Source organism: Pteropus medius, unplaced genomic scaffold, assembly GCF_902729225.1.
Source record: "Pteropus medius unplaced genomic scaffold, Ma_sr-lr_union100, whole genome shotgun sequence".
NCBI classification, from domain to species: domain Eukaryota; kingdom Metazoa; phylum Chordata; class Mammalia; order Chiroptera; family Pteropodidae; genus Pteropus; species Pteropus medius.
The window spans coordinates 8166124-8173768 of NW_024353517.1; the positions used below are offsets into that span (position 1 = coordinate 8166124).

Genomic DNA, 7645 nt, shown 5'->3' on the forward strand with positions numbered 1-7645 from the left:
TGTAGATAGGGAACCTAAAACTCAAAAAAGCTAAGTAATATATCTAAAGGTACAACTTCTATGTTAGGCAATATATTTCTTCTTAAAGTCACCTGATGGGCCTTTTGTATGCCTTCGGTGATTAATTAGATTGATTTCTGTTTCTGAGCATAGAAATATAGCATAGTATGAAAGAAAGTATTGGCTTTGGAGTCAGAACACATTACTTTGAATTTGTTTCATTAATTATTTGCTGAGTCATTCTGTGCAATATTTTTACTTCTCTGAATTTATTTTCTCAATTGTAAAATTTAATCATTAATAACGCATCTGGAAAATTTGGGAATACTAAATAAAAATGGGTTCTTGGAGAATTTTTGGTTAATTACAAAACTCTATAAATAAAGTTTAGTATATTTATAAGAAACATTGGGCCTCCTTTTCACTGTACTCCCATTGCATTACCTGTCCAATATATTAGCACTTATCTCTCATGATCACACATCTGTATAGATCTCATTAATGAAGCAAGAGTTCCTTGAGAGCACAAATTGTTTTATTCAATTTAGTTTTATGGTGCCTATTTAATAAATGTTAAAGGAAGAAAGAAAAGTAAGAAAAATGAATAAATGTTAAAATAAAAGTATAGTAGAAGGAATAATAAATATCAACTTGCCTAGAGGGATAGAAATACAGAAGAATTCTCAGGGGTGGCATATTTGAATTGAGTCTTAAAAGCCGAATTGGAGTTTGACAGGCAAAAAATAAAAGAATATTACAGATGCAGTAAAGGTTCTTCAGCTGGACTTAAAGGATAGGCTTCTAGGGACTCATACACTTATTATATAATTTTATGTGTTTATGCAATTGCTCTCAAGGTTAGGGATCATAGTTTTAATTATACTCTCAATGTTGTCAGTGTCACAATGCAAAGTTAAGAACTATGAGGTTGGGAGAAGATGAACAAAAACAAAATGTGGGAGAGCCAGAGCATAATTAAGAAGTAAAAACTTGTTATAACTGGATTGTACTCACTCTAATTTGAAAAATCGGTTCAATTTTTCTCCTAAAAAATCAGTAATAGAATTTTCTTAGGCTGCTGAACTAAATAGGAACTTTTATAGATGCCAATGCCTAACCTTATTAAATGTAGTTTCAAAACAGTCCAGAGAAAAGGAGAGTAAAAACCTGTTATTCATTCAAAACTGTCCATTTATTGATTCACTACAACTTTTTGAAATTGTCTTGATTCTGATTCTCACTTATTCTTAAACAGTAGGATTTTAGTCTTTGACAATTTTCAGCAGAGTCCTGGCTGCCTTCTCTATACTAAAGAACAGCTGGTCGCCTATGGAAATTCCAGCAGTGAATGCCAAGCTAAAGATGTGATATAGCACATCATGTTTGGAGAATAATTTAAAGCCTCATTTTAATAGAGTTGAAATTGTTCTTGCAGTTGAAGCGATTACTGTGCAATTTAGAATGGCTTTGCCTTTTATTTGTTTGTTTTGTTTTCCTTACAGTCAAACACCACTTACATTTCTTCTTTATGCAGTCCATTAAGTTACCCAGAAATTATATAATCCAACACAATCCTTATAAAGAAGGATACGCTATCTAGTGGGAACAACTTCTTTCATATAAGGGCCTCTCCAGGGAATGGTCTGCTGAGTTATCTGGTAGACTCATTCGTTATTTTCTGTGTATAAACTTTAGATAGGTATCAGCAGCATTAAGCCTTGCATTTTCATTAATGGTTTCATAAATTGTAAAGTCCAATTCACTTGATTAGCAACTTAGGGGGGATTCTGTACTTGTAGCTTCACATAGACTCCACCCATGCAAACATGTCTTATCTTCTTTCTGCTGGGCAAATGAAGATATACTGTAATAGAGAGATAGACAAAAGAAGAGAAATAATAAATGTGGTAATGATAACCCAGTACATTCGTATAGCAGTTTGCAGTTTACAAAGTACTTTCACAGAGTGTGACATACTGGAAAAAGTATAGAATCTGAATTCAGAAAAAAATCTGTATGAGATTAGTGAATCTAGGGTTTACTAGTAAAGTAATAAGATCATTTACTCTCTAAGTTTCAGAGTTATTGCCTTATAAAGAGGATTATCTTTGTGTAGTCCACCTATCAGCATTATAGGGAAAACTGATTGGAATTAAATGAGACATGGAAAGTGAAAGTATTGGTAAACTCTGAGTGCTCTACTGAGATTAAACCTCATCAGAATCATCATCATCTCTTAAAGGATGATGGACTATAATTTCTCATTAATAAAGATGAAAGTTAAAAAAAGTATTACATATTTATCTTATGATAAGTAAATATTAAGCATGCAACTAAATTTTTTATGAATTTTATTTTAGAGAGGCAATATTAAGGAAAAGATTAATAATTTGGTAACATTAGTGTCTTGAAAAAATAAATGAGTTCAATGCGGGAAACATAAAAACTTACCATAAGAGTGCAAAAATTATACAGGAATCAAGGCCCTGAGTTGCAAGGAAAGTAATAGAGAAAACTAGAGAGTGAAGAAATAATTTTTAATACACAAATATCTCTTGGAGAGATCAGAGAATAAGATTTGGGAAAAGCCTTATCTCTAGGTGTCAAGATTTGTGAGGTATAAAATTAGTAAACTTGTTTATTATTTAGAGATTCTTATTATCTGATCTTGAATTAAAATTTAAAATAAAAAATGTTAGGGACTGGGAAAGAATAAAGAGGAGTGAAATATGGTTGATTTATAAGATTATGAAAGAATTTTATATTGTCAGAGGGCGGGGAAAGCCAAAATTTGGAAAGAAGGCAAAATATGAATGCATGTCTTTGCACTGTAATACTAGAGTATTGTCTAACAGGACTTCCTAGGAATTATTTAACCAATTAGGAATTTGTTCCTTTGATTAGGGCCCTGATTCTGAGAAGTTACCTACTAACTTGTATTTTTTTTAAATCAAGTAGAGTCTATGGCTATGCCACCCTGAACAAGCCCAATCCCGTCTGATCTCGGAAACTAAGCAGGATCGGGCCTGGTTAGTACTTGATGGGAGACCATCTAGGAAGACCAGGTGATTTAGGCGTAAAAAATAAAAAAAATAAGGGATTGTAAACCGACAAGGTCCTTGCAATCTGTGAGGTCAGCCAAGGGTTGCCTCACCTAAATAAAATAAATAAAATAAAATAAAATACAAATGAATCCTGTCCTATAGAAAAGATAACTTTATACATAATTTTATTGCCCTATAGGACTCTAACTTAGCAACATTATTCTACTTTTTTTCATCTAATGTGACTTGTATAATTTTGCCAACAGACTATATACATCTATGTTCCTCAGTTGCTCTTTGAATCATGCTATTAATTCTTCTGTTCATAAATTAAACAATCTGTGATATGCATTATTTTAAATTTCTGTCGCATTTTAAACTTTTTAAAAATGAGTTTCATGTTTTGTTTTACTTTTGTACTTGCTACTTGCATTTTTTTTTGCTCAAATTCAAGAACATAAGAACAAATTTGTCAAATATACATAATTTAAATGAAATTTAACTTGTATTTTGCATTTATATAGCATTATTTTACCAAAATTTTTTCTCTGATATCATTGACCTGATTGGCCATAAGCAGTAGCACTATTCACATACTTAACTGAATAAAGCAATGCAGAAAAAGTTTTAAAATTTCGATGATATTAAATTTTAAACATCACAATGGATATCTACATCAGAAAAGAAATCAGGATCATTGCCTCTTTAAAATAAAAACTACAAGGTCTCTTCTCAAAACCCAACTTCGGAAATACTAAATATTTAAAAAGAGTTGTTTATAAATTAATCTAATAAACTAATGTTTAACACAATAGGGAAATCCTTGAAAGAAAGTTGGTTCTCAGTCAGTGCTGCAGTTGCGGTTGGTAGAAAAGCTGAGGTGGTTAGACAGCTGTCTGGCTGCGGAAACCAAAGAGAAGTGAGAGCAAGTTAGGATACTTGCCTGTTGAAGAGAATAGAGAGAGGTGGAACTAGTTATTGATAAATGTTTTAGTTAAAGTTCTCCTGAGATATAGAATCATCTCTCCCCTTCTGCACCATCCCCTACCCTCACCTCCTCTCTCTCTCTTTTCCTCTCCCTCCACCCTCTTTTTCCCTCTCTCTCAGTCAGTCTCTCTCCTTCCTAGCTCTTGCCTGAGTCCAAACTTTTAATGACTAGAAGTCCAAATTTTGCTTGTGCCTCACAAGGGTATTAGCGAGCACATCCACTACCATTTCTACCCCATGATTCTCAGACCCATGAATCCTGGATATGGGAAAAACAACATATATGTTGATTTCTAATTTAAACCATATACTGCATCTTAGAGGACATTATCTTATGCTTCAAGATAATATCCCCTATATCCCCTATCTGGTACCATAACTGAGTCTTCAAAAGGCCACTTCAATGTTCTATCAGGCCAGCAACTTCAGGAAGATGAGAATGTGGTTAATATGATAACACTGACCAATTCCATGGGCGTGAATTCATTGTCTCACTTTACTTGCTATTAGATGAGTTTCATTTGGCTTTGCTTTGGGTTTTTTGTTATTATCAATGTTATGTGAAAAACATGAATATAGCATCTCAATAGTCCACAGATAATGGTTTTGGCAGAAGCATTGTAGGCAAGAAAAGCAAACCCATATTCAGAGTAAGTGTCTATTCTAGATAAGACAAAAGATTGCAACTTTCTTGGTAGTAGTACTCCTCTGTAATTAATCTGACACCAGCTGGCTGGCTGATCTCCTGGGAAACGGTGCCATATCAGGGGCACACAAGTGGTTGATTCTGTTGGTATATTGGACACATAATAGTGGTTGGAGCTAGATCACTCTTGATGAGTGAAGGTCTATATTGCTGAGCCCATGCAAAACCTCCATCTTGCCAACATAACCACTTTATCATGAGTCCTTGAGCAAGAAGAGGCTGGATAATTAACAAATACCCACAAAATAGAGCAAACTCTAAAATGCGGTAGTCTCACACTACCTCGAAACCTCTAACTTTGATGATGCTAAATGTGCATCTGATCCAGGAGCTGGGGATGAGGACAGTATAGAAGTTGATCCACAGCTTCTCCACAGGTCCATATTATTATTAAGATCCTTCTTTGCTGAAGTTGCTTTTTGATGAGAATTCACATAGGCACAAATATCTTCAAACATTGCGCCCATTTGAAAGCTTCTCTTATATATTTCTTTCTCAGATCTTTTGATTAATTCCCCATTATATTTCTTCCAAGTTCCCAACCATCAGCCAAATTATTAGCCACTGCCTACTATTCAGTGTAAACCCATGTCTCTAGACTTTCAAGCAAAATGCAAAATCCTGTACATTGCTCAAAATTATGCCTACTATGCTCAATTTGACCTATCACAACAAAATCCCAGCAAATTATTTTGTGATATTCACAAAAAAATTCCAGCAAATTATTTTGTGAATATCAACATACTGATTCTAAAGTTTATTTCTAAAGACAAAAAAACAAAAAACAAACAAACAAAAAAACGGAGTAGATGACACATTACTGAAAGAGAAAAATGTCAGAGAATTAATGCTACCAGGCTTAAAGACTTATTATGAATCTATATTAATCAGGACAGTGTGGTATTGGTGAAAGACTAGACAAATAGATCAATGCAACAGAATTGAGAGTCCAGAAATAAACCACACACATATAGTCAACTGATATTAATAAAGAAACAAAAGCATTACAATGGAAAAGTATAGTCTTTTTAACAATTGATGCTAGAATAACATGTAAAAAATTGAATTTTGACCCTGACCTTACACTTTTCACAAAAATTTACATTTAGATCATAGACCTAAATGTAAAATGATAAAATTTATGGAAGATAACATAAGAGAAAATCTAGATAATCTTGGATCTGGTAATATGTACACCAAAAGCATAACTCTTGAAAAAATCAATAATTTGGATTTCATTAAATTAAAATTTTCAGCTCTACATAAGACAGTTAAGAGAAAAGAAGACAAACTATAGATTGGGAGAAAATCTTTATGAAAACTCATATCTAATAAAGGACTGATATCTAAAATGTACAAATAACTCTTAAAACAAAACAATAATTTTTTTAAAAATGGGCTAAAGATTTGAACAGACACCTCCCCAAGGAAGATATAGAGGTGGCAAATAGGCATATGAAAAGGTGCTCAGGATCATGTGTTTCCTAGTTCAAGCTGCTAAAATAAATTATCACAAACTGAGTGTCTTATAAACAACAGAAACTTATTTCTCACAATTCTGGAGTTAGAAATCTGAGATTAAGGTTGAGTCCTCATGAGAACCCTCTTCCAAGTTGCAGAGAACTAACTTCTCCTTGTAACCTCATAAGCAGAGAGCAGAAAGAGGAAGCAAGCTCTTTTGAATCTAAGAAGGGTGGTAATCTGTTTTATGAGGGCACTACCCTTAGGAACTCATCTAATCCTAATTATCTCCAAAAGTCCTTTTCTCCTAATACCATCACATTGGGGGATAGAGCTTTAACATATAAATTTTATGGGGATGAATCATTTAGCTTATAACAGAAGATAATTAGGGAATTGAAACTTTAAACCATGACCATCACACACTTTTAACGATGTCTAAAATCCAAAACGGTGACAATATCAAACACTGGAGAGGATTTGAAGCAAGAACTCATTGCTGGTAGAAATGTAATAAGCACAACAACTGTGGAAGACCACTGGCAGTTTCTTCCAAGCTAAACATATATATTCTCAGCAAATGATCCAGCAAATGCCCTCCCGGGTATTTACTCAAGTGAGTTGACAACTTATGTCCACACAAAAGCCTGAATATGAATGTTTATAACAATTTTATTCATAATTTCCAAAAACTAGAAGTAACCAAGATGGTCTTCAAAAGGCGAATGGAAAGATTGGATTAAAGATGGCAGAGTGAAAGACGTCCCTAGATCTCTCTTCTTGAAATAACAATAATTTGAACATCTAAAACTCAACAAAAAACACACAAACTGCACACCAGCACGTCTGAACATGGGATCTGCACATAAGAGCTACCACAGGACAGAACACTAGGTGTCAGGTGGTGGACTGGGAGAAACAAAGAAACTACCTCTTGTAGCCAGAACTCCCTGTAGGAGGAAGGGGAGGAGAGAAGGCGTGGAGAGTTCCCTGAACAGATCTGTATAGGAGTGCTGTGAGCTCCATGCTGCCAGCAGCAATGCCCAGTCGTAAGGGCAGAAGGCAGAGAAACGGGAACAACAGAAAAGCAGGGATGGCAGAGAAAACAGTTGATTTTTACCAGCTGTGGTTGCAAAACCCAGGCTGAGCTGCAGCCCATGCCCAACCCAGAGGGCCCCTCCCCCCGTACTCTCTGAGACAGATCACCACCAAGCTGCAGGAGAATCTGAGCAAAAGCTACCGAAACTGTCACTAACATTGACAGGAACTGAGACTGAGGGTAGGAAGTGTGATTAAACGTCTATAAGGAAAAAAAGACATTATTAAGACTTTATGTAAAGCAGAGATCCAATAGGCTTAGATGCCACCTATTGGAAACCAAAAGAAAAACACTTTCTTTGCAACAGGCTAAGGACCATTATATAATAAATCTTCTTTCTGGAAAAAA

At 34.5% G+C, this 7645-nt stretch overlaps 1 pseudogene; it reads left to right on the top strand.

Annotated features, from left to right (window-relative positions):
• The first annotated feature begins 2959 nt into the window (after positions 1-2959).
• On the top strand, positions 2960-3077 carry LOC120593085 (uncharacterized; annotated as a pseudogene).
• The last annotated feature ends 4568 nt before the right edge of the window (positions 3078-7645 follow it).